Source organism: Plecotus auritus (assembly GCF_963455305.1).
Source record: "Plecotus auritus genome assembly, chromosome: 2".
Taxonomy (NCBI): domain Eukaryota; kingdom Metazoa; phylum Chordata; class Mammalia; order Chiroptera; family Vespertilionidae; genus Plecotus; species Plecotus auritus.
Window position 1 is genome coordinate 161,105,789 of NC_137771.1, and position 27,517 is coordinate 161,133,305.

Genomic DNA, 27,517 nt, shown 5'->3' on the forward strand with positions numbered 1-27,517 from the left:
TCTTCCCAATATACGGAGTACACGAGGGACCCCTCTGAGCAAACAGCTGCTAGACTCTTATTGTTCATAAAATCTGGGCCTCAGGTAGACCACGGGGAGTCCATCTCAGAAGATAAAGCCCTTCTTGAGGTTCACATCAAATAATCTTTCCTCTTATGAAACACAGCTATAAAAACATAGATTTGGGGGCTTCATCCCAGACAAATGAGAAGCACTGGGTAGAGCCCAGGAATCTGTTTTTTCAACAAGGTCTCTAGAGGTGATTTTTCTTTTTCTTTTCCTTTCTTCTCCTCCCCGCCCCCTCCTTCACATCCTCCTCCTTCTTCATCTTTTTATTTTGAACAAAAATGTTTGAGAGGAGAAACCAAGATGGCGGCATAGGTAAACACCTGAACTGCTGCCTTGCACAACAATTTCAAAACTACAACTAAAAGACAAAATGGACACCATTCAGAACCACAGGAAGGCTGGCTGAGTGTAAATTCTACAACTAGAAGGAAAGAGAAAAGCACACTGAGACTCAGAGGAGCTGCAGAAGTAAAGGCAGAGGTATGGAGGCATGTGCGTGGAGAGGGCTGGAAACTGAGTACACGGCTGTCTTTTTGAAGTGAGTGGGAGACACAAGCTCCCGACTGCTCTGAAATCCAGTTACAGTGAGACTCTGGGGACACAGACTCATAGGGGGAGAAACTGGACTGTCTGGCAGCGGGTGGAACTTGAGGGCGGCTTTCTCTCAGGGGTGTTTGCAGCGATTACCAAGGGACACTGAGAACCGGGTGCCTCTTAGGGCAGGGCTGACAGGAAGCCATTGCTATTTGCTCGGCCCTGAGACTCCGCCCCACCCCAGCTGTGCGCAGAGGCTTTTGCATATGAATGGCCTGGTCCTCTGACCTAACAAACTGCAGCTGAGTCAGTGAGACCCAGAACATCCAAAAGAAGACCCAAGGCCCCACAGCAGCTTGCATTGCTTCACAGCTGGGCCTCATCTGGGCACCTCCAAAACCCAAACAAAGAAGAGGAATCTGCAGATCTCTCCATAGCTCCTTCTGGGTGGCCTCAGGCAAAGGCTAATTTTGCACCTCCATGGAGATCCAAGAGCCAGTGTACCCAGGGGTCAGAGTAGGACCATCCAGATTTCAACTCCTCAGATCCATAAGGGACACACTCAGGGGGCAGACTCAGTGAGCATCAAAGCCCCACTGAAGCAAGTCTTGCCCCTTAAGAGTGTCTCCAGCACAGAAGTTCTCCCATCGTAGACACAGCTGATCCTCACAGACAACTGGCCTCTTTCTCTCTGTGTCCTCACATGTTCCTGGTGTAGCTTCCTCTTCTGGTCAATTCCTCCAAGTGATACCAACAATAATCAAGGCTTAACTACAACAAGACTGTGCACACAGCCCACAAAGGGGTGCACCAAGAGTCCACCTCAGGTAACTGGGGAGGCTGAGCCACTGGGCCCTATAGGACACCTAGCACACAAAGCCACTCTATCAACTCAGGGAAGCAGCCAAAATGCAAAGACAAAGAAAGAGGTCACAAATGAAAGAAATGGAGGAAAGCAAATGACTGGATATAGAGTTCAAAACCACGGTTATAAGGTTTTTCAAGAATTTTCTAGAAAACGCCGACAAATTTAGTGAGACCCTCGAGGATATGAAAAAGGACCAACTAGAAATTAAGCATACACTGACTGAAATAAAGAATAATATACAGAGATCCAACAGCAGACTAGAGGATTGCAAGAATCAACCAGAAAAGCAAAAAGAAAAAAGAATCCAAAAATATGAAGATAGTGTAAGGAGCCTCTGGGACAACTTCAAGTGTACCAACATCAGAATTATGGGGGTGCCAGAAGAAGAGAGAGAGCAAGATACTGAAAACCTATTTGAAGAAATAATGACCGAAAACTTCCCCCACCTGGTTAAAGAAATAGACTTACAAGTTCAGGAAGCGCAGAGAACCCCAAACAAAAGGAATCCAAAGAGGACCACACCAGGACACATCTTAATTAAAATGCCAAGAGCAAAAGACAGAGAATATTAAAGGCAGCAAGAGAAAAACAGTTAGTTACCTACAAAGGAGCACCCATACGATTGTCAGCTGATTTCTCAAGAGAAACTATGCAGGCCAGATGGGAGTGGCAAGAAATATTCAAAGTGATGAATAGCAAGAACCTACACCCAAGATTACTCTACCCAGCAAAGCTATCATTCAGGATTGAAGGTCAGATAAAGAGCTTCACAGATAAGAAAAAGCTAAAGGAGTTCATCACCACCAAACTGGTATTATATGAAATGCTGAAAGGTATTCTTTAAGAAGAGGAAGAAGAAGAAAAAGGTAAAGATAAAAATTATGAACAACAAATACATATCTATCAACAAGTGAATCTAAAAATCAAGTGAATAAAAAGTCTGATGAACAAGATAAACTGGTGAATATAATAGAATCAGGGGCATAGAAAGGGAGTGGACTGACAATTCTCGGGGGAAAGGGGTGTGGGGGGTGCAAGAAGAGACTGGACAAAAATCGTACACCTATGGAAGAGGACAGTGTGGGGGGTGGTAAGGGCAGAGGGTGGGATGGGAACCGGGTGGAGGAGAGCTATGGGGGGAAAAAAGAGGAACAACTGTAATACTCTGAACAATAAAGATTTTTTAAAAATGTTTGAGAAACCTAGGTCTACTTTAGGGCAATGCTTCCTTAACATTCTTGATTAGAATTATCAGAAGGTAATAACTAAAAATACAAATAAATTCTCAGCCCATCCTAGACCCACTGAACCAGTCTGTAAGCAAGGAATTCCAATTTCTAAGAGAGGGAGGAATCTGAAATTTAGTAAGTGCCCCAAATGACTCTTATCAGGAAAATTTGGAAACAGGCAAATATCTTTACTTGGTGAAATTTCAGGCATCTGACTAATATCCTATTGTAAGAGATATTATTTGGGATGTGGCCTGACAGTTGACCACATAATTTTATCTATAAACTAGTAAGGTCAGATTTGCCTCATGAATCAACATTTGGTCATTAGTATCAAGTTCCAGCTGTTCTCCCGTAGCACTTTTGAAAGTTTTCAGATTCATGCCACAATTAAGAAACATGAAGTACAAGTCCTAATTTTCTAAACACCTAGGATCTTAAAGTAAGTAACACTAGAGGTCTATCACATAAGTAAACGCATTCATTGCACTGTGGTGAAAGCCAGCAGTTCAGATGAAAAATTAAAAACATCCCGTTTACTACACATTGCTAAAAATATCCATCTCAACCCACATTTTAACCAATTCAATTACATCTAATTCAATGCAAAGTTATTTCCATGTGCAAATCCTCCTGATATTATTAACATTGCATTCCTGACATTAAAAATAACATTTATTGAAATAAGTAAGTATATAATATTGTCATAAACCCTTGTCCTCTTGTTAATCTTCTAATAAGGAAGTGACATTTTTCATACAATATTTATATAACTACACCAAGTGGCCAGATTATTATGATCTCTGAACGCATAATAATCTGGCCACTCAGTGTATATCCTATATAATAAAAGGCTAATATGCAAATTGTCCCCTCAACCAGTTCAACCAGCAGGCAGGCTGGCCAACCACCCATGTCCCCTACCCCTGGCCAGGCTGGCCGGACCCCACACATGCATGAATTCATGCACCGGGCCTCTAATACACACACACACACACACACACACACACACACACACACACACACACACACACTGAGTGGCCAGATTATTATGCGTTCAGAGATCATAATAATCTGGCCACTCAGTGTATATACAAATGTACCCTGTAAAATATTTAATGTGCTAACAAAAAAAGGGACTCTGTAATCCATCTAAGGGAAAGTCACAGAGTGATCTCTTTTCTTTTCTTTTTTTTTTTTTTAATATATTTTATTGATTTTTTACAGAGAGGAAAGGAGAGGGATAGAGAGCTAGAAACATCGATGAGAGAGAAACATCGATCAGCTGCCTCCTGCACACCCCCCACCGGGGATGTGCCCGCAACCAAGGTACATGCCCTTGACCGGAATCGAACCTGGGACCCTTCAGTCCGCAGGCCGACGCTCTATCCACTGAGCCAAACCGGTTTCGGCAAGAGTGATCTCTTTACAAATTCCTAACTTGGCAGGTCATGTGGGTATCATGCCCCAGGCCTATGAAAGGTTTATCTATGCCTTAAACAAGCCCTAAATATTGTTCTTGTGAATTTAGGTTAACATACCTTGGAAATGCCAGAGTAATCCTCTTTTCTAGACCCCTTGGAAAAGTAACCACCCTGAAGGGAGCAATAATCTTGTTAACTATATGGTAATCCAATCAGATATTTTCCTGCCTTGCTTTCTCCCACCATCATTTGATCTTCAGATGTTCCCTCCTTAATTCCAAATGTATAAAAGAAACTGCAAAACTGTCATTTTCCACAGCATTTTAGATCTTGCTTCCTGGCATGTCCTCAGTTTGGCTCAAATAACCTCATAAAAATTCTCTGCTGGTTTGGACATTCTTACATTGACAGTGCCATGAATTTTTAAAGAAAAACATCAAAATGTTAAATCTATGAATTATTTTTCACAGTAAGAAAGGATTATTTCTTGAAAATTAGTCAAACCCAATGGTTCTCAAAGTGTGGTCTTCACCTTCATTAAAATCACATTTTATTTTATTTTATTATTTTATTTTATTTATTTTATTTTATTTATTTTATTATTTTATTTATTTTATTTTATTTATTTTATTTATTTTATTTATTTTATTTATTTTATTTTACTTTATTTTATTTTATTTTATTTATTTTATTTTATTTTATTATTTTTTTTTATTTATTTTATTTTATAGAGAGAGAAAAGGAGAAATAGTGATTTTGTTGTTCCATTTATGCATTCAATGATTGTTTCTTGTAGTATGTACCCACAACCTTGGCATATCGGGGTGGTGCTCTAACCAACTGAGTTACCCCGTCAGGGCCTAAAATCACATCTTTAAAAAATTTTTTCCTCTTGAGGTAAAGTTTACACATAATAAAATGCATAAATCTAAAGTGTAACATTCAATGAGTTTTGACAAATGCACTAATCCAACCCCTATCAAGGTATATCACCCAAGAAAAGTTCTCTCCTCACTCTTCCCAATCCTTTCCTTCCCCTCCTGCCACAGAGGCAACCAGTGTGTTCTCTCTCTCTCTCTCCCCCCTAACTCAGAACTTCATAATGTATTAATTGAAAATTCTATTTCGTCAAGCTCTTACCATAACATTTTTAAAATTCATTCAGTACTTTGTAACTTTTTATGGCTGGAGAAATAAGTAACATTGTATGAACTTAAAACTGTTTTATTCATTTTTCTGTTGATGAACACATGGACTGTTGCATGTTTTGCTATTATGAATGAAGCTGCTATCCATGAACATTCTTGTATAAGTCTTTTTGTGGATATAGTCTTTCATTTCTCTTGGGTATGTAAGTAATTCTACTTCCAGATAGTTACCCAAAAGAAATGAAAGACTGTCTCCACAAAAAGACTCATACAAGAACATTTAACACACCTTCCCCAGAGTGATAGGACCATTTTGCACTCCCACCCACAATGTAGAAGACTTCTGTTTGCTCCATAGCCTCATTGATACTGGGTTTTGTCAGCCATTAATTTTAGCCATTGTGGTGGGTATACAGTGTATAGTTTAATTTTCATTTCTTGATTACTACTAATACTACTTTTATGTGCATTTTAAGTGCATTTGTAGATCTTATTTTGTCTGCTCATAACTTTTGTCAAATTTTTAATTAAATTGTTTATCTTTTTTATTGTTGGTTTCTAGAAAGTCTTTATTCTGAGTTATTTTTATCTTCTGGATACCTACCGGTCCTTCGACTGAAATAGATTTTGCAAATATTTTCTCCCATTATGTGACCAGTCTATGCATTTTCTTTTTTAAAAATATGTTTTTATTGATTTTAGAGAGGAAGGGGGGGAAAGAGAGAAAAAGAGAGAGAGAGAAACATTAATGTGAGAGGGAAACATCGATCGGTTGCCTCCCACACCCAGACTGACCAGGATCGAACCTGCAACCTGGGTTTGTGCCCTGACAGGGAATCAAACCAGTGACCTTTTGGTACATGGGACAATGCTCAACCAACTAAGCCACACCAGCCAGTGCTGCCTATGCATTTTCTTAATTGTGTCTTTCGGTGAGCAAAAGTTCTTGATAAAATATAACATCAATTTTTCTTAATGATTATTCCTTTTGGTGTCCTATCCAAAACACCTTTACCCATCCCCAAGATATTCTCCTATGATTGCTTCTAGAAAGTTTATAATTAATAACTGTCATATTTAGGTCAATAATCCATATTATTTATGGCATGAGGTTAAGAATCAGAATTTTTTAAATATGGATATTTAGTTGTTCCAACACTATTTGTTGAAAAGATTTCCTTTCTTTAATAGCATCTTTGTTAAAAATCAAACGGCCATGTAAGTGTAGTTCCATTTCTAGGCTCACTATTCTGTTGCTCTCTTCTGATCTATCCTTATGCTATTACCACACAGTGCTGCTTAAGTATGTTTAAAATATAGATTCCTACACCCCACCACAGACCTACTGAATCAGATTCATGGGAGGGAAATGTCCAGGAATATGCAGTTCTAACAAGCTTCCTAGTTGATTCGTATGCACTCTAAAGTTAGAAAAGTATTATTACTTTAACTAGAGACCCAGTGCACAACATTTGTGCATGGGGGAGGGTCCCCTCAGCCTGGCCTGCACCCTCTCCAATCGGGACCCCTACAGGATCGGGCCTAAACCGGCAGTCACACATCCCTCTCGCAATCCGGGACCGCTGGCTCCTAACCGCTCACCTGCCTCCCTCCTGATCACCCCTAACTGCTCCCCTGCCTACATGATCACCCCCAACAGCCTCTGCCTGCCTGCCTGGTCGCCCCTAACTGCCCTCCCCTGCCAGCCTGGTTGCCCCTAACTGCCCTCCCCTGCTGGCCTGGTACCCTCAAACTGCCCTCCCCTGCCAGCCTGGTTGCCCCTAACTGCCTCTGCCTCAGCCCCTGCCACCGTGGCCTTGTCCAGAAGGACGTCCTGACGGATGTCCAGTCTAATTAGCATATTACCCTTTTATTATTACTTTAATACTCCTTCTAAAACTGATACAAATCCCCCTAGCTGGTTTGGCCTCAGTGGATAGAGCACTGGCCTGTGGACTGAAGGGTCCTGGGTTCGATTCTGATCAAGGGCACATGCCTGAGTTGCGGGCTCGATCCCCAGTAGGGAGCATGCAGGAGGCAGCCGATCAAAGATTGTCTCTCATCATTGATGTTTCTGTCTCTCTCTCCCTCTCCTTTCCTCTCTGAAATCAATAAAAATATTTTTTAAAATAAATAAAACTGATACAAATCAATGAGCTCACAAAATTAAGGTCCACATGGAAAGTGCAGTGAACTTAGAATTAGGAAACCTGAGCTTTATTTCTAGCTTTGCTAGAAACAGAACTAGAGTCAATCATTCAGGTATGGACTGAGTACCCATACTGCCCAGGAATGGCAGCTATAAAGATGAATAAGGCAGGTCTGCCCTCAAGAAGAACTCAGCCTGGATCAAAGCTATCTAAAAGAACTTAGAGCAATGGAAATATTCTGTATCTGTGCTACCCATGTGATTGCCACTAGTCTTAGATAGGCTACTAAGTGTTTCAAATGTGGCTAGTGAGGCCATGGAATTAAGTTTTTAATTTTATATAATTTTAAGTAATTTAAAAAAAAATTACTGCATGTGGCTAGTGGCTACTATATTGAAGAGCACAGGTAATGGGAAAAAAATAAGTAAAAATATGAATAAAAATATTAGTTCATGAATGTCAGATTCCTGGTTTAGTTATGGTACTACAGCTATATAAGACATCACCGAGAAATGCCAAAGATGGCAGCGTAGGAAAACACCTAAACTGCTGCCTCACACAACAATTTCAAAACTACAACTAAAAGACAAAACGTCTATCACCCAGAACCACGGGAAAGCTGGCTGAGTGGAAGTTCTACAACTAGAAGAAAAGAGAAAAGATCATTGAGAGGTGCACAAGCGCTGAAAAGCTGAGGTACGGAGGCGCGCGTATAGGGCTGGCGGCGGGCAACTGGGAGCACGGCTTTTTTCAACCCGAAGGGAGACAAGCTCCCGATTACTCCGAACTCCAGTTTCTGGGGAGACGCGGGGGACCCAAACTCCTATGGGGAGAAGCTGGACTGTCTGCCATCAGGTCGGAAAGTGAGAGAGGTCTGCTTGCAGGGCTGCGCACAGGAATAATTGTTTACTGTGCTGGGGCGCGGGACAAGGGGAAGCGGGACGCGGGGACTTGGAAACGCGGAGACGCAGAGCCTGCTTACTGGCAGCCATCGCTGTTTGCCACGCCCTAGCCTAGTGACGCACTGAGACCCTGCCCTGCACAATCTACAAACCCACCCAAGCTCCAAGCAGCGGCTTTAGCATATGAATGGCCTGCCCTATCGCAGCTTAACCTAGCAAACTTACAGCCCAGGTCAGACAGCTCCAAAACCTCCAAACCCCAAGCAAAGAGGAGGAAACTGTAGTTCTCGCTGTAGCGCCTGCTGGGTGGCCTCAGACAGTAGCTGACCTGCACCCCATTGGAGATCCAGAAACCAGTGTACCTAGTGGTCAGTGTGAGACACCAGATTTCAACTCCTCACACCCATAAGTGACACATTCAAGAGGCAGACTCAGTGAGCACCAAAGCCCCACTGAAACAAGTCCTGCACCATAAGCGTGTCTCCAGCGCAGCAGTTCTTCCATTATAGACACAGCGGGTCCTCACAGCCAATTGGCCTGGAGGTCAATTCCTCCCAGTGTACCAACAGCAATCAAGGCTTAACTACACCAAGACTTTGTACTCAGCCCACAAAGAGGTGTACCAAGAGCGTCCACCTCAGGTGATTGGGGAGGCTGAGCTACTGGCCCCTATAGGTCACCTACCACACAAAGCCACTCCATCAACACAGGGAAGCAGCAAAATGCAGAGACAAAGAAACATGTCACGAATGAAAGAAATGGAGAAAAGCAAACTACTGGATGACATGGAGTTCAGAACCACATTTATAAGGTTACTCAAGAATCTTCTAAAAACCGCCGAGGAACTTAGTGAGACCTCCGAGGAGCTTAGTGAGACCTTCAAGGACCTTAATGAGAATGCCAAAAAAATGGAAAAGGACCAGTCAGAAATTAAGCATACACTGTCTAAAATAAAGAATATACAGAAACTCAACTTTAGATCAACGTACCCCAAGAATCAAACCAAAGATCTGAAATATGAGAAAACAAAAAACACCCAATCAGAAAAACAAAAAGAAAAAAGAATCCAAAAATATGAAGATAGTGTAAGGAGCCCCTGGGACAACTTTAAGCGAACCAACATCCAAATTTTTGGGGTGTCAGAAGAAGACAGAGAGCAAAATATTGAAAACCTATTAAAAGAAATAATGACAGAAAACTTTCCCTACCTGGTGAAAGAAATAGACTTAGAAGTCCAGGAAGCGCACAGAACCCCGTACAGGAGGAATCCAAAGAGGACCACACCAAGACACATCATAATTAAAATGCTAAGGGCAAAAGACAAAGAGAGAATCTTGAAAGCAGCAAGAGAAAAACGGTTAGTTACCTACAAGGGAGTACCCATACGACTGTTAGCTGATTTCTCGGCAGAAACTATGCAGGCCAGAAGGGAGTGGCAAGAAATATTCAAAGTGATGAACAGCAAGAACCTACAACCAAGATTACTCTACCCAGCAAAGCTATCATTCAGAATTGAAGGTCAGATAAAGAGCTTCACAGACAAGAAAAAGCTAAAGGAGTTCACCACCACCAAACCAGGATTACATGAAATGCTGAAGGGTATTCTCTAAGAAGAGGAAGAAGAAGAAAAAGGTAAAGATAAAAATTATGAACAACAAAATGACATCAAATACATACCTACCAACAAGTGAATCTAAAAATCAAGTGAATAAAAAATCTGAAGAACAGAATGGACTGGTGACTATAATAGAATCAGGGACATAGAAAGGGAGTAGACTGACAATTCTCAGGGGGGAGGGGGTGTGAGGGGTGCGGGAAGAGATTGGACAAAAATCTTATGCCTATGGATGAAGACAGTGGCAGGGGGTAAGGGCATGGGGTGGGGTGGGGAATCAGGTGGAGGGGAGCTATGGGGGGAAAAAAAGAGGAACACCTGTAATAATCTGAACAATAAAGATTTAAAAAATAAAAAATAAAAAGACATCACCACTGGGGGAGGCTGGGTGACGTGTACATGGACTCTTTGTACTATGTTTGTAACTTCCTTTGAGTCTATCATTATTTTGAAATAAAGTTTTTAAAAGTGAATTTAAAAACTGGTTAAGTGCTACCTCAAACATTTATTAATAAAATGCTATGTTAGAACAAAACATTATGCATGTTTCTTGTGAAACCAAAAGGCTACTAGGTCTTGGAAAACGGGTAGGATTTTGCGAGGCACAGATTGGAGAGTTAAAAGGATTATGAGGTAACATTAAAAAGCCCTATGAGTCTGAGAGCTGTACCAGGACTATCCAAAATATGGCAGGGAGGAAAAGAGGCAGGAGGTGAAGGCAGAAAGAGATCTTCGACCAGAATGTCAAGGAATTTTCTTTGCCTAATGAATGTGCTCAGATTTTATCTTCAACAGCAATCCACAGACTAGCACTGGCCTGTAACAAAGTCCCTCCAGTCTATAGTAAAATGAGAAAAAAAGGACAATAAAGTAAGTATTTTTCCTTTTTTATTGACAATAAGTCACTAACTTAGGTTCACTGCTCAATAAATTTTTATATATGAATACACCCACCTCTCAGATCAAGATATGGAACATTACCAGCTCCTCAAAGGCTCTCTTGATGTCCCTGCCACTTAAGCCCTTGAAGTATTTTGAAAAATTATATTCAAAGAATATATGTATTTCCAAAGAAGATATACAAATGACCAACAGATATACAGAGATGCTCAACATCATTAATCATCAAGGAAATGAGATCACAATGAGATCTGACCTCATATCTGTTAGAATGAATATTATCAAAAAGTCAAAGTGTTAGCGAGAATGTGGAGAAAAGAGAACACATTGGTGGGAATGTAAATTGATACAGCCATTATGGAAAACAGTGTGGAGGTTCCTCAAAAAGTTAAAATTAGAACTACCATATATGATCCAGCAATCACATTTGTGGATAGGGTATATATCTAAAGGAAATAAAATCACTATCTCAGAGAGATATCTGTTCTCCCACTCACTGAAGCAGTATTCAGAGTAGCAGAGACATAGAAACAATCTAAGTGTCCACTGACAGATGTATGGGTAAAAAAATATAGTCTATAAAAAATGGATTAAGCCAAAACCGGTTTGGCTCAGTGGATAGAGCGTCGGCCTGCGGACTGAAGGGTCCCGGGTTCGATTCCGGTCAAGAGCATGTACCTTGGTTGCAGGCACATCCCCAGTGGGAGGTGTGCAGGAGGCAGCTGATCGATGTTTCTCTCTCATCGATGTTTCTAGCTCTCTATCCCTCTCCCTTCCTCTCTGTAAAATATCAATAAAATATGTTTAAAAAATGGATTAAAATTATGAAATATTATTAAGCTTTTTAAAAAAAGACAATCCTGACATTTGTGACAACATCAATCAGCCTGAAGGACATTACCTTAAGTGAAAAAAGTCAGAATGCAGAAAGACAAATACTTCATGATCTCACTAACACTGTATGTGGGAAAGGAAAAAGTCAAATTCATAGGAATAGAGGTTGGAATGGTGGTTACCAGTGGGTAGGGAGTAAGAGAAGTGGGGAAAGGTTGGTCAAAGATACAAACATTCAGCTATAAGATAAATAAATTCTGGAAACCTAATGTACAGCATGGTGACTATAGTTAATAATATGTCTGTAACATCAATAATCATAATTGTCAAAGAGTTTAAACAAGCCATGTTTCCATCAAATGATAAATGAGAAATAAAATGTGGTATATCCACACAATGGAATATTATTTGGCGATAAAAAGACATGAAGTACTGATACATGCCAGAGCATGGGTAATCCTTGAAAACACTGTATTAGTAAAAGAAGCCTGACACAAAAGGTCACATATTGTATTATTCCATTTATATGAAACTAGTGGCCCAGTGCACAAAACTCGTGCACGGCGGGGGTGGGGGGGTCCCCTTAGCCCGGCCTGCACCCTCTCCAATCTGGGACCCCTTGGGGGATGTCCCACTGCCGGTTTAGGCCCGATCCCTGCAGGATCGGGCCTAAACCGGCAGTCGGACATCCCTCTCGCAATCCGGGACTGCTGGCTCCTAACTGCTCACCTGCCTGCCTGCCTGATTACCCCAACCACTCTGCCTGCCGGCCTGCTCGCCCCAACTGCCCCCCCGCTGGCCTGATCGCCCCCAACTGACCCCCACTGACGGCCTGCTCGCCCCCAACTGGCCCCCCCTGCCGGCCTGCTCACCCCCAACTGCCCCCTCCGCCGGCCTGATCATCCCCAACGCCCCCCGCCCCCCACAACTGGCCTGATCACCCACAACTGCCATCCCTTCCTGGCCTAATCACCCATACCTGCCCTCCCCTCTTGGCCCCTAATCGCCTCTACCTCGACCCCGCCACCATGGCTTTGTCTAGAAGAACGTCCAGAAGGTCTTCCAGTCTAATTAGCATATTACCCTTTTATTAGCATAGATGTCCAGAAGAGGCTAACCCATATAGACAGAAATTAAATTAGTGGTTACCTGGAGCTGAGGAGGATGGGGAATGACTGCTAATGGTGGGAAAGAGGGTGTGTAGTTCTTTTTGGATGATGAAATGTTCTAAGATTAGATTATGGTGATGTTCACACAACTCCCTAATTATACTAAAAAACACTGATTTACATTTTAAATGGGTAAACTTTATGGTATGTGAATTATAGCTCAGACAGGCTGTTCAAAACAAAACAAAAAACCTTTGATAGAAGTCTCATTGGGTAATTTGAGATTCTCTACCCAGTCCTCTTTTTCATCAGTTTATACATTGGCTTTCTTTCAGCATACAATATAAAAATTTTACTTAGTTACCAACTATCCCCAATTTCCCTAATACAGGGAAAATGTGAAGTCACCAAAAATAAGTACTGGCATTTATTTAGGAGAAAACCCAGTCTAACTGCTCAATGGCAAACTGTGTTTTCTTCTCACCAGGAAGCATATTAGTGGTGACGGTTAATTTAAATAATGTCTCAAGTTACAATGAAAAACCGAATTCTTATCATAAAATTTTCAAGTTATAATTAAAGTATCTTAACTGAAAATATTTTATGGCATATTGCTACAACATTATTGGTCCATGGTTTGAGGAACCTTTATATTTAATTCTGTTTGCTGCTGTTTAAGGCATTCCTATGTATTTTACAATTATTTAAAATGTTTTATGGAATGGTTACATTGATATGCAGTTCTTTTTTTTTTAATATATTTTATTGATATTTTACAGAGAGGAAGGAAGAGGGATAGTTAGAAACATCGAGGAGAGAGAAACATCGATCAGCTGCCTCCTGCACACCTCCTACTGGGGATGTGCCCGCAACCAAGGTACGTGCCCTTGACCGGAATCGAACCTGGGACCTTTCAGTCCACAGGCCGACACTCTATCCACTGAGCCAAACCGGTTTCGGCGATATGCAGTTCTTAAATGTGTTCTATTTCTTTAAATGACATCTCTAGTAAATCCTTAGTCGTCTCCAATCAAAACGACATACCCTACTAAACTAGAAAATGACCCACAGAAATTATAACACAACTAGGCTTAAATCCCTGGTCTGGGTTATAGACATTATACCACAAGTCCAGTTTACCCTCTGTAACAAAAAGATCTTACTTATTTTGATCACCTTGCTTTAACAGCTTTTTCCTTAAAATAAAAGTACTATATGCGCCCTAACTGGTTTGGCTCAGTGGATAGAGCGTCGGCCTGCGGACTGAAGGGTCCCAGGTTCGATTCCGGTCAAGGGCATGTACCTTGGTTGCGGGCACATCCCCAGTAGGGGGTGTTGCAGGAGGCAGCTGATCGATGTTACTCTCTCATCGATGTTTCTAGCTCTCTGTCCCTCTCCCTTCCTCTCTGTAAAAAAAAAATCAATAAAATATATTTAAAAAAAAAAAAAACGTACTATATGCCTAGAAAATAAAGCAAGGCATAAAGAAAAATAATAATAAAACTACTTTCAATCACATCACTCAACAAGAGTCCACAAGAATCAACGTTAACATTTTTATAGTTTTCCTTGTGGGGTTTTTTCTACAGACACCTGATTTTTTACAAATGTTAGACCACAAGCAACATTGTATTCTGCTTTTTACTAAAGGTGAGCATTTGTCCATGTCATTAAATATTCAAAACTGTGATTACAGCATTTATGTTTAATACTATGAAGTATTATACATACACACACACACACATACACACACACACACACACACACACACACACGCTAATTTCGATCATTGATCATCTTATTTACTGCTGTAGGCATCTTTGTTCTCTGTATTTTGATATAGGAGCTACTGTTTGCATTTATCTTCTCTAGCATTTTAAGTCTATAATCCTCTACCTAGGATATCCTATTACATGGTCTACCCCAGTGGTTGGCAAACTGCGGCTCGCGAGCCGCAGCCGCAGTTTGCCGCTCTGTTGACTAATGAGTTTGCCGACCACTGGTATACCCGGTTCAACTCATTAAAATCTTGACATACCGGTATTATAGTGCAGGCATAGCACAGGGTGCTTTTAACACCCAAAGGTATCCTTCCTCTATGTATGTGGTTTCAGCAGCCGCTTTCCACTTTGGTGGGGTCTTGAGGAGCTGTTTAATAGCATGCTGTTGTCATTTCTATTTTGTGTAATTGCTATCAGTTCTACTCTCTTTTGCCATTAAAGAAACCTTACATCCTTTAACAATGTCTGTTGGCTCCTTCCTGTCAATACGTCACCATTATGTTTGGCGCAATGTCAAGGAGGTTAATAATGCCAACCATGGCCCTAATCGGTTTGGCTCTGTGGATAGAGCGTCGGCCTGCAGACTGAAGGGTCCCAGGTTCGATTCTGGTCAGGGGCATGTACCTTGGTTGTGGGCACATCCCCAGTGGGAGGTGTGCAGGAGGCAGCTGATCCATGTTTCTCTCTCATCGATGTTTCTGGCTCTCTATCCCTCTCCCTTCCTCTCTGTAGAAAATCAATAAAATACATATTTTAAAAAAAATAATGCCAACCATGAAATACTATGACATATATAAGAATATGAAATAATGAAATCCTGTTACTAGAGTTTCTACTATGAAGTTGAATCTAACTATATCTCAAGAATAAGAAATAAGTCAAAAGCATAATTTTCTGAATACATTTTAAATTTTTATTTTTAAACTATACAAGAAACCTATTCTATATAAAAATTATTTTTGAGATATAATTGACATATCACATTAGTAGGTGTACCAGTTAATAATGCAGATTCTTTTCAATAGATGGAGTTACACATATGTTGATATATATACGATTTGATATGTATGCTATTTTGTTGTATTGACAACAAGCTTCAAAACCTCATATACCAAACTTGCTGAAGGTGTTAGCATCATAGATATTTTTATGCTTAAAAATGTCGAATCCTATTTCGTGCCAAAAAAAAGAGCATTTGTGGGAAGTTTTCATTCATTATTTTGAAGAAAAGTGCTGCTGAAAGTTATCATATACTTCGGGAAGCTTATGGCGAACATTCTTCATCTTAAGATACTTGTGAACACTGGTTTAAACGCTTTAAAAGTGATGATTTCTATGTGAAAGACAAAGAACGTCTAGGTCAACCGAAAAAGTTTGAAGACCAACGATTACAAGCATTATTGGGTGAAGATTTGTGTCAAACTCAAAAAACAATTTGCAGAAAGATTAAACATTGCTCAGCAAACAACTTCCGATTGTTTACAAGCAATGGGAAAGATTTTAAAGGAAGAAAAATGGGTGCCACATCAACTGAACGAAAGACAAATGGAAAACCGAAAAGTCATCAGTAAAATGTTGCTTCAACGGCATGAAAGAAAGTCTTTTTTGCATCGAATTGTGATTAGCGATGAAAAGTGGATTTATTTTGAGAATCCCCAAATCATGGGTTGATCCAGGTCAACCATCAACATCGACTGCAAGGCCAAATCGCTTCGGAAAGAAGACAATGCTCTGCGTTTGGTGGGATCAGGAGGGTGTGATGTATTATGAGCTTCTAAAACCAGGTGAAACTGTTAATACTGATCGCTACAGACAACAAATAATCAATATGAATCACGATTTGAATCGTAAAACGACCAGAATGGGCCAGAAGACACAGCAAAGTAATTCTGCTTCATGATGATGCACCATCACACACTTCAAAACCAGTTAAAGACACATTAAAAGATCTTGCCTGGGAAGTATTAACCCACCCGCTATATTCACCAGACCTTGCTCCTTCAGATTACCACTTGTTCCGACCCATGGCACATGCACTTTCTAAGCAGCACTTCAAAACATACAAGGAAGTGGAAAATTGGGTCTCTGAATGGTTTGCCTCAAAACAAGAAAAGTTTTATTGGGATGGTATCCACAAATTACCTGAAAGATCAGGGAAATGTGTAGCTATCGATGGACATCACTTTGAATAAAGCACTTTTGATGTTTCTCTTGAAATTATCGTGTTTTCTTTGATTACAAAATCCGCATTATTAACCGATACACCTAGTATATTTTATCCTTTGTTTCAAAATTTAATGCTATCATTTTATTATTCAAATTGTTCAAGCTTTGGCCACTGGGCACTCTTTCAGGTTGACTCCTTGTCCTTTTAACACTGCCCCGCTCCTCTCCCTCACCCCTGTATTTTAGTACTTTCTTACTTTTGGGCCCTGTAAGATGCTCCAGGCCCATCTTGTGATGTATGTCGTACTGGTCTTGTTTCTCTGGAGTACCCTGACTACTGTAGTAGGTCATCAATGGGGATGCTGATGAAGAAATGAATGACTGGGTAGGGTGCAAGAAATTGTTAAAGCTCCTAAAGTGATTTTGAGGCACAGCTGCTATAATCACTAATAGATCCTCTAAGTCCCTACATATTCTTTTCCTCAGATTAATGACAGAGTGGTTTAGTGGAATGGGAACAGCCTTTGATATCAGACCCAGGATCAAATCTCAAAGCTGACATTTACTAGTTATTTGGTTTTTAAATAATTATTCCTTGAAGTCTTAGCATCTTCACATTTAAAATTTGGAGATTATCGCCAACCCCTCAGAGGACTGTTATGAATTTACATGATAACACATTTAGTAGGTCAAGCAAAGTGTCTGGTACATAGCAAGAGCTCAATAAACATTAGTTGTCTTTTTCCATTCCCCCCCTCCTACCCTCCACTAATTCACTGGGAAGTTGGAGGTCATCTGCTACAAGTTCCTTAATCGGATCATACATTTATCATATTAGACCTTTGTCTATACATCTATCCTTTCAGCCCACCAGACCATCCTAAAGCCAACTCCACCATCTGTAGAGAGGGACTTTACACCTGATTTTTTCCTCTTTAGCACTTTATTTCCTCCTTAATCCTCTTTTGCTTCCAAAATACAAAAGGTTTCCTCATATCAAACAAGAATTTACTGCCTTTTCTATCATTCCATTTCTCTCCTAGTATTCCTGTGAAATTTCTCACCTTTCTTTCATTGGCCAGTCCTTCTTAAACCCATGGCATTATGCCTTCTGATTGTTCTGCCAACCGAAACTGCTTTCTTAGAGGTCAGGGACTATTTTCCACCAAATCAAAAGGCCTTTCTTTGTCTTCCTTCTCCTCTCTGCAAGATTTGGGCTGCTGAACTCCCCTTTCCTGGAAATTCTCTCTCCCAGGGTGTCTTCCTCTTTTCCAATTATGCATCATCTTTCTCTAATATGAATCCTTGTCTTTCTCTTACTTGGACTTCCAAAGCTCAATGATTTTTTTCTGCTTGCTTTCCCCCTACAAAGTTTCAAATTATTTCTGTGTAAAAGTCATTATGTTTTTATAATAAAGCTACCTTTCAACACTGATCATGCTCCAAATCTTTGGTTATGCAAAGCCTTCTTCAGAACATTTCATTTCAAAGCCAGTTAACAAGTCTGTTTGCAACATATTAATCTGCTTTGCCTCCTAAGAGACCTACTTACAATTTCTCCATTTTATCAATGACATCAACATTTTAATCTGGCTCTAAACCACAAAATAATCTTCAAATCTTCTCACCAAATCCTATCCAAAATTTTCACAATCTTTTTCTCCTGCCCCTTACTACCACCTTAGACTAGGCCCTGTTTTACATATACCTGGCTCTTAATACTCTTTTGCTCTCAGTCTTTTCCCTACTAGTATTCTTCAATGGTTTTATAACTCAATGTCTTAGTAATCTAGCCAACTCACTGTATTCCAACATGTACCCCTCCTGGTCCAAAACCTACAATACTGTGTTTTCCAACATTTACTGCATCAAACCCACTCTTGGGTCCGACCTTTCATGGCTTACCTAGCACTACCTTCTTCATTAACCAGTCTCACTCATCCACTTACACCTGGTACAACCTACGAAGGAGCAGGGTAATAGAACTAATCATGTCATCTACTCTTCCCTCCTCTCCAATTCAGAAAGGTTCTTCCCTGTGCTCCTTATCAGCTAGTGCATTTTTAGCTAAATCTATGCTACTTTTTCACTGAAATGACTTTCCATTTCGCTCTGCTTATCTAAATCCTATTGACTTCTTAAAGCCCAGTGCAAGTCTATCTTCCTCTATAAAACTGTCCTTAATATTTCTAGCTAACACTATACCCTCTACCTTTGTTCTGGACTCTAGCTCTCCCATTTCTCAGTAATCTTGATACAAAATATACCTTTTCTCTCATATATTAATCTCTCCTTCCCTACTAGTGCTTTTTCATCAAATATATACTTATTTTTTTCCCATTAAAAAGGCAAAAATGGTTTTTTTCTCATCTTTCCACAGCTTTAGATGTTCCCATTCTTTCTCCCGCCCAACCATCAGGTTCCTTCACTGTCTTTTCTTCCTCACTTCCCATTCACTCTTCATCTTGCTGATACCTGGCTTTTATTCCTAAAACTGCTTACATCAAACTCACCAAAAGATCTCCACGCTGCCAACTTCAATGAACTTTGTAGGAAATACCTTATGTTTGGCCTTCTGGGGGCAACACCTCACTTGTTCTTCAGAGGGCTTCTCTTCCTCATTCCTGAGGTCTAATGGGACCATAAAACATGGGCTCACCTCTGGGGTGGGCAAGGGGCTGACCAATTAAAATCTGTCCAAGAAGGAAAACTGGCTGAAACTGAGTTAGCCTCACAGACCCATGTGATCCCAGAAGCCGCTTTGCCCTGGCCTTCCCAAGGCTTCATTAGTCTATCTTTCTTCACTTATGTGAGCTTATCCAGTATCTATCCATAAATCCCCTTTTCTGCTTAACTTAGCCAAAGGCAATTTCTGTTGCTTATAACCAAAGAGAAATCGGTCCTGCAAGCAGAGATAGAAGTGGTACCACTCTTGGTTACACTACAAATTTTTCACTCTGGCCCCTTGGCTGCAGCTTCTGTTGTTTAGGAAATTATCATAGCTAAAGGGAGAATGCTTTTGTTAGGGCAGTGCTCGCCAAACTGCGGCTCGCGAGCCACAGTTTGCCGCTCTGTTGACTAATGAGTTTGCCCACCACTGTGCTAGGGGACCTGATAATGGATTCATTAATTAGGAGGTATGGCTATCAGGGTCTCCTCATGCAATAAGGCAACGGATAAGAGGTAAGTTACAAGGAGAATAGATGGGAATTGTGTGGATCCTGGGGCATCTCTTTGAACTAACACTACCAGGGAAGTTACCAGTAGACTACTGCTACCTCACACAGGCAAGATCTGCAAAAGCTCAGACCTCTCAGGAATAAAAGTTTGCAAAACACCTGTGTCTGTCTGGTTCTAGAATCCAAGCTCTTTAACATACCACTTTCTACTAATATCAATCTACTTGCAGTTCTTTAATCAAGAAATTCCCTCTTTCATTTCCATTCCTTTGTATCTGTTATTTTGTCTGGAATGCTCAAATCAACTTTCCAACTGGGAACTCCTAATTATCCTCTTTGAAACTTTCTCTGATCTCTGGAGGGTGGTCCCAAATATCCTGACTTAATACTCTACAATATCTTAACATGAAATACACTCTAGATCAGGGGTGGGCAAACTTTTTGACTCGAGGGCCACAATGGGTTCTTAAACTGGACCGGAGGGCCGGAACAAAAGCATGGATGGAGTGTTTGTGTGAACTAATATAAATTCAAAGTAAAGGAGCGGAGGGGAGAGCAAGAGAACCGGATAGAACAGCCGATCCGGCCCGCGGGCTGTAGTTTGCCCACGGCTGCTCTAGATGCTCACTGGTTTTTCCCACAAGGCTAAAAGCTTCTAAATGGTAGAAACTACAACTTTCATATTTGTATCCTCAACAATTACTCAGTATGGGAGTAATAAGTACCTACTGAAAGAGTATTTGGTCTCTCTTAATTTCCTATGGTATTGACCATTGAATAATAGAGTTGGGGTACTTATGTTTAAATTAGCATCTAATAAATACTATGTTCAGTTCCTTAATTATTTGATATGATGTTTCCCGATTTTCCTAATAAGTTTAAAAACTTCTTAAGAGCTGAGTTCACACCATTTACTAGTTCTGTATTCTCTTCAGTACCTAGAGTGTTGAGCACATGGTAAGCACTAGATAAATACTTGATGAACTGAATTAAAAACACAGTATTAGCACATTTAATGGGAGCAACTTATCATGCTCTACCAATCTAATTAAAAGATCTGGCCTTCTGAAGTAGTGCAATTGTGCCCATATAGAGAATTTAATGAGAAAAAGAAAAATTATCCAATTGGACAGTTAACAGTTTCTCTCTTAGCAAGAATTCCACAAATATTTTAAGGATAACAAGGGTCAACCTCTAGAGCTCAGAATAAGAAACTCAAGGTATATATCCCTGTGCATATTGCAAGGAAGATTACATGCTTAAGGGGTCTATCACAACCATAATTACTTAAATTCCACTAACCCCTAACAAATCCATAACAGGAGTAAAAGATACGAATATTTAACAGCAAAATTAATTAAAGCCAAATCAATCTATCTTAAAGATGTCTATGGTTATCTTTGCACAATATATAGCACAACAGTTGTTTACTCAGCCAACAGCCATTTAAGTGCCTACTAATGAGAAGTGCTGTTAGGGCCCAGGAACACGAGGATGAAGAGAACACAGTCCTATGTTCTGGCTCTGCCATACTGCAACAGTATTTAAGAATACTATGTGAATCGTACCTCCTGGAGCTGCTTCACTAGTGGTCTAGTGAAGGAGGTGGATCAACACATACCTCAGGCAATGTGGTTAGCGTTAACACAGAAATAAGTACAAGCTGTTACGGGGCCATTGAGAAAACAGTCAACCTACTGAAGAAGTCAGGAAAAGATATGGAAGAAACTAACATCCATATATGATTCAATGGGAGTTAAAGTGTGAAGAAGCTACCAAGACAGAACCATCTGGGATGGAATCAAACCTGAGACGATGTTGGTATGCTGAGAAAGACCAATGTTATTAACAAAAGCAGGGACTTTACCCACGTATCTGTGGGACCACAAAGAGGTCAAGGTTCCTGTTGGGAAGCAGTGGGGAAAAGTTAAGACACATGAGTGAAGGCCTAATTTAGAAGAGTCTGGAACACAAGCCTAGCAGACTGAACACTGTTCTAGACCAGTGATCTTCAACTGGTATCCTGCAAGAGGCACACTGGTGTGCCGCAAAAATTTTTAAAGCATGCAATACCTATTTAGTCAGGGACACTGACCTCTTTTCCCTTAGATTATCAAATAAAAAAATGACAACATGGCCCAGCCAGCTTGGCTCAGTGGTTGAGTGTTGACCTATGAGCCAAGATGTAACGGTTCAATTCCCAATCAGGGCACATGCCCGGGTTCTGGGCTCTATCCCAATGTGGGGCGTGCAGGAGACAGCTAGTCAATGGTTCTCTCTCATCACTGATGTTTCTTTCTCTCTCTCACTCCTTTCCTCTCTGAAATCAATAAAAATATATTTATTTTTTAAAAATGACAACATGGTGATGGAAAAAAACAAAATAAAAATTTTACAAATGACAACAGCCAACACAATAGCCATCTGGTGAAATGAATCAAAATTATACCTAGTGTTTTTTTTGTCATTATCAGCAAAAAATTTATTTTTTGGTGTGTTGTGGAATTTTAGTAGCTTATGTGTGCCACAAGGTGAAAAAGGTTGAAAATTACTATTCTAGACTCATAGTAGTTCTCAACCCTGACTGATGAATAGAAACACCTGGGGAGTTTTAAAAATATACCTATGGGTGAGACTATCCCATATAAAAAGTAAGAGAATCTCGGGTCGGGTGGGGGTTGGGGGGCAGCATGGCCTGAGCATTAAAATGTAAAAGTACACAAGGTGATTCTAAAGTACAGTCTGGGTTCAGAACCACAGGGCTAGAGAAAAAAAAGGTAAAGCATGACAGATATGGTTAAGACCCACGCTTGATCTCAGTCCCTGTTTATAAGCAACAATTTTGAGTTGATTATCTGGTGAAGCTTATCTTCTACCTGAGTTAAACATTCTGTTTTAGTGTTTCTTTTCCCTTGTTGACAATGTTAAGCTCTGAAAATAGGAAAATAGCCTATAAATTTCTCTTACATGACTGTTTCACTAATTGCACAATCTGCAACTTTTGAATTTTATTTCCATGATGGCCCATAGACAACTAATTTAGAAAATAATTATTTCAATCCTAAACTGCCCTTAGATCCCTGCAATGAAGTGCTTTTATATTAAAGAATGTTCTAGGCTGCATCCATGTCTGGATTTCATAAAATTTCTCTTTTAAATTCAGGGAGAATGTAATACCTATGTATACAAGTCACACTGCTTAGACTAAAGCAAAATGTGATATTAAGTATTCATTCCTGTAGTACCTGGAGATATTATACTGTACTGTTCCTGGTTTCAGCAGTGCAATAACTACAAAGTGTTTTGCAACAGATACTTTCAAAGTACTTCACAAATAATGGGAAACAACAAATGTATCCCATACAGCAACTCTGTACTACATTGAACAAGTGTCCTGTGTGGGAGGAAAAAAAGTCATTAAGGTGACTGGAGAGTAGGACAGCCTGTTGATCCCTCAAAAAGCAGGTCTGTGTTTTTGCTTGTTTGTTTTTTAAGAAAAAGCATAGATATGAATATGCTTCAGGTTCCACGTTACTCACTGAAGGGTTTACTCAAGAATACTTTGTTTTTAGGTAAGCGACTGTCTTCATTATGCAAACTTAAGTTAGCCACAACTGGTAAAAAAAAAAAAAAATGGTATAAGAACATAGGTTGGAAGCCTATAGCTGAGATTTGCACACATGGGTTTATGCAGGCTCTTATTTCCAGATAAAGTTAATAAATTCAAAGCACTATACCCCCACTGAAACCGTAGGGGATAAGTGGGGAAGGTGGAAAGGGGACAGTGAGTATGGGCGAACCCAACAATCACAATGTTAAATATGAACAAGAGTCCAGAAATATTTCCCCGGGAACATGGAACAAGATTCCACGAGTTGGTCATTAGCTTCTACCGCTCGTACTCAGAGAGGAAAAGAATAGCTTCTAAAAAGAAAACGCGAGCCTAACTCTGCGACATAGGGGTGAGAGTCAAAAAGCAAGTCACGTGAGTCGGACCAGCAGTTCCTAAGGAAATTCAGAGAGCGAGGAGAGCAGAGGGGGTGAACGAGACAGGAAAAGGTGTAGGGGGCGGGCAAAGGCCGTCCGGGTGAACCTGGGTGCCCAGCTCTTTATGCACCAGGGCAGCGAGGAGCCTCTCGCCCCGCGCGCATCTGGGGCCGGTCAGCACCGAGAGCCCCCCACGGGCCTGGCACCAGGGGGCGCCCGGAGGTCGGGCAGAAGAGGGGTGCACGTAGCACCCCCGCTCGCACCCCACAGCCTCCGCAAGCAGGATCCCCACGAAAGAGGCACACTTTGCGCAGCCCTAGCCTCCGGGAGCAGGGAGGGGTGGGTGGAGCGGAGCCCGGAGCCGCCCCCCGGAGCCGCCCTCGCAGCCCCGGCCCCCGCCCCCCGCTCCGCTGTCAGCAGCCCCCTCCGCAGTCACTCACCCGCGGGCTGCGCTGTTTCGGCCGCGGCGGCGGCAGCGGCGACCCCCGCCCGGGTCATGATCCCAGGCGGGTAAGCAGGGCTGTCCGACCGCCCCGGCGAACCTCTCCCTCCGCGGCCGCCGCCGGCTCCTCTGGGGCTGGGGGAGCGCGGGCCCAGGCCCTCCTCTCCCCCCGCCCCGCCGCCTCTTCCTGTGGCCGCCGCCGCCGCTGCGAGCCGGAGCCCTCTAGGCAGGCGACCCGGCGGCAGCGCGGCCTCAACTTTCCCAGCCCCCCTCCCCCCACCCCTCCCCGCCCCTCCGCGGCGGCCGCTCGGCACGCAAACAGCCTACCCTGAGTGAGCCGCACTCCCGCCCCTGCCCCTCAGCCCACCAATCCAGCCCCAGGGAGGCTGCCGTGATAGCCAATCACGACCGGGGATCCCGTTGCGCTAGGCTAGAGGGCGGGAGGAGGTGAAGGGAAAATCTAAGAGCGAACGGGCCTCAGGCGGTCCAATGAGGAGGGCCGTGGGGCGGAGGTGTGCAAGTTGGGTTGAAGGAACAGGAAATATTCTTAAAGGTAGAGTGATGGGCAGGAAGGAAAGCCATTAGATGAATGGAAAGAGGTGGGCCTGGTTCCTTAAAGGGGACGCCTTGAGAACCTGTAAAAGGCGGTGTTTTAAGAAACTTCTTTGTATCCTGTTCTCTGCTATACCTTCCACGTCTTTCTATGGGAATTTGTAAGTGGAAAAACTGAAAAGGAAGAGGGCATCGAAGGCTTCAAGAATGATTAGAGAGCTGAGGGTGGGAAGGCGAGATGATACCTCTGAAACAGGAGGTGAGAAAGCAGGCAGAGAATCCAGAGGTCTCCGACTGCCCTTTGACTGGAGGATCGTCGCGGACCTGAAGCTGCTCGAAAATGTAGGCTGTGGTCACGTCATCCTTCATTTGCAACAAAGCACGGATTCCTGCGAACTGGAGACGACCGTTTTCAGAAATGTCGGGGTGGGGGTGAGGGGCCTTCGCAGCTGGGAGAAGAGAATGTGTGGCACGGGGGCCTGGGGTTTGGAACCTCAAGCCTGGGGTCCTAGAGACCTAGATCTAGCAGGTGTACAGCCGCGGGTGATGGGATTAAGACCTGAAGGTCTCCTAATTCCAAGATGGGTTTGGAGCCCTGGAACCGTGGTCACAACTCCGGTTTCCTGGTTTCACTTCATATTTCATACCCACCCCCCTTCCTGAAACAGGTGTCCTCCATTTAGTGATGGTGGTCAAGGATTTCCAAGTGCTTCCACAACCAGGTTTGTAATGTCCCAGATCTGAGATGTCCGTGGCTAGACCAGGTAATTTCCAGAAGATGCACGGGGCATGGCATAATGGGAATTACTTGAGTATGTATACAAAGGAAGCCGACCTTGTGTTGAGAAAAAGTGTAAAGTTAAACAGTAACCACATCTTAATGTTTGTGCAGCAGTGTAAAAGCTATGATGAGCCCTGGTGGGTAGCTCAGTTGGTTAGAGCGTTCTCCTGATAGGCCAAGGTTGTTGCAGTTTTGATCTTGTCAAGGCACATACAAGAATCAGCCAATGAATGCATAAATAAGTGGAACAACAAACGGATGTTTCTCTCTCCCTTCCTCTCTAAAATCAGTTTTGTTGGTGTTCTTGTTAATCCTCACCCAAGGATATTTTTTTCCATTGATCTTTAGAGAGTGGAAGGGAGGCAGGAGGGGGAAGAGAGAAACATGGATATGAAAGAGACACATCCACTGGTTGCCTCCTGCACGGAGCGGTGACCGGGGAGACCCAACCTGCAACAGAGGTAAGTGCCCTTGACCTGGAATCAAGCCTGCGACCCTTCCGTAGGCAGGTCAACACTCTTAATTACAAGCCAAACCGGCCAGGTCTCTCTAAAATCAATTTTTAAAAAGTTAAAAGCTATCACTGTAAATTAAAAAAATCTATGATGAAACAGAAGGCCTGCAAAGTTGCTTATAAATTACAGAACTATAAACAGTCTGGAAATTTTCTTTAACTCTTCCATCTTGGCATATGAAGTTCTAATTAGCCTCTGAATGAACTTAGCACAAGCAAATCAGCGTTGCAGATGAGTAAGACCCTAGGATTCAGAGCCTAATAATAATGCTAGTAGTACCTCCCAGAAATTATATAGTACTCATATGTACAGCTGTAGGAAATAATTTCATTGTGATCAAAATATAAGGCATTCTGGCTTAAAACCTATTCTAGGGTTATGTATGATTTTCTAAGAAACTATATTGCGTGGAATCTGAAGTAAAATAAATACTTTTGATGGCTCAGAAAATGTGATTTAAGAGTTCGTTGGGCCACCATTAAATTCACATTAAAACCTTTCTGGCACAATTTAGAAGTGTTTAATAAGACATATTTTATTTAATGAAAGGTCTGAATATTAGCTCTTTAATTTTAATTCTCATTCCTGACTGACGCCCAAATCCCAGTGCCCATTCAGCAATGGTTTACTGTATAACCTCATAGATATGAGAGGATGACATCAAATCATCGCCCCCATCCAATTTTTAGGCTAGCTGGCGACTGCTTATACTGATGACACAATATGGTGGCCAAGTGAAACCTGTTTCCTTGCCTCCAGGCCAAATCCATTTTTCACAGGGCTCCAGTGAATCTGCCTTTCACTCACATATTTAAGACCCTTTAACGGCTCTAAACGACAGTTTGCATGACTTACAAACCCCTTGCTTGCATCCCCAGTTTCATTTCGTGACATCTCTGTTTGCCTACATCTGGGGTGAATGACGAGGGGGCTGCTGCTGACCAAACGGGGGTGGAGTGCGGCCCAGGGTTGTTGGGGTGGCACAGGGGGCAGCTCTAGGCTCTGCTCCACCTACCCTCTCCCTGCTCCTGGAAGCAAGGACTGCGCAAAGAATGCCTTCTTCTGAGGGGCCACTGCCTGCGGAGCCTGGTGAGGTGCTAGTGCAAGCAGTGCGTGCACCCTTTTGCCTGACGTCTGGGAGGCCCGCGCCCCCTCTTGCCAGGCCCGGCGCTGAGCTCTGGCCCCACGATGCGCGCGGGGCGAGAGATGCTCCAGGCTTGCACTTTCTTTTTAGAAGCTTTCATAAATGAATGGCAGCGATACAAGCGAATGGTCAAATTTTGAAATCTACATATTTTCCAAAGAAACTTTCCAGTTGTTTTTCAATGTGGT

General features: G+C 42.0%; 1 protein-coding gene and 1 pseudogene across 2 annotated transcripts in view; one reads left to right on the forward strand and one right to left on the reverse strand.

The window, feature by feature from the left end:
* Nucleotides 1-24,600, reverse strand: part of USF3 (upstream transcription factor family member 3) — a 53,226-nt gene extending 28,626 nt beyond the window's left edge. The window contains exon 1 of the mRNA XM_080657934.1: nt 24,336-24,600. The gene's annotated coding sequence lies outside the window, so the exon portion shown is untranslated. The remainder of the gene's footprint in view (nt 1-24,335) is intronic.
* Nucleotides 24,601-26,034: 1,434 nt separating this feature from the next.
* The window catches only part of LOC308242622 (ornithine decarboxylase-like), a 35,261-nt pseudogene continuing 33,778 nt past the window's right edge, over nt 26,035-27,517 (forward strand). The window contains exon 1 of the transcript in view: nt 26,035-26,131. The product of the transcript in view is annotated as an ornithine decarboxylase-like (transcript). The remainder of the gene's footprint in view (nt 26,132-27,517) is intronic.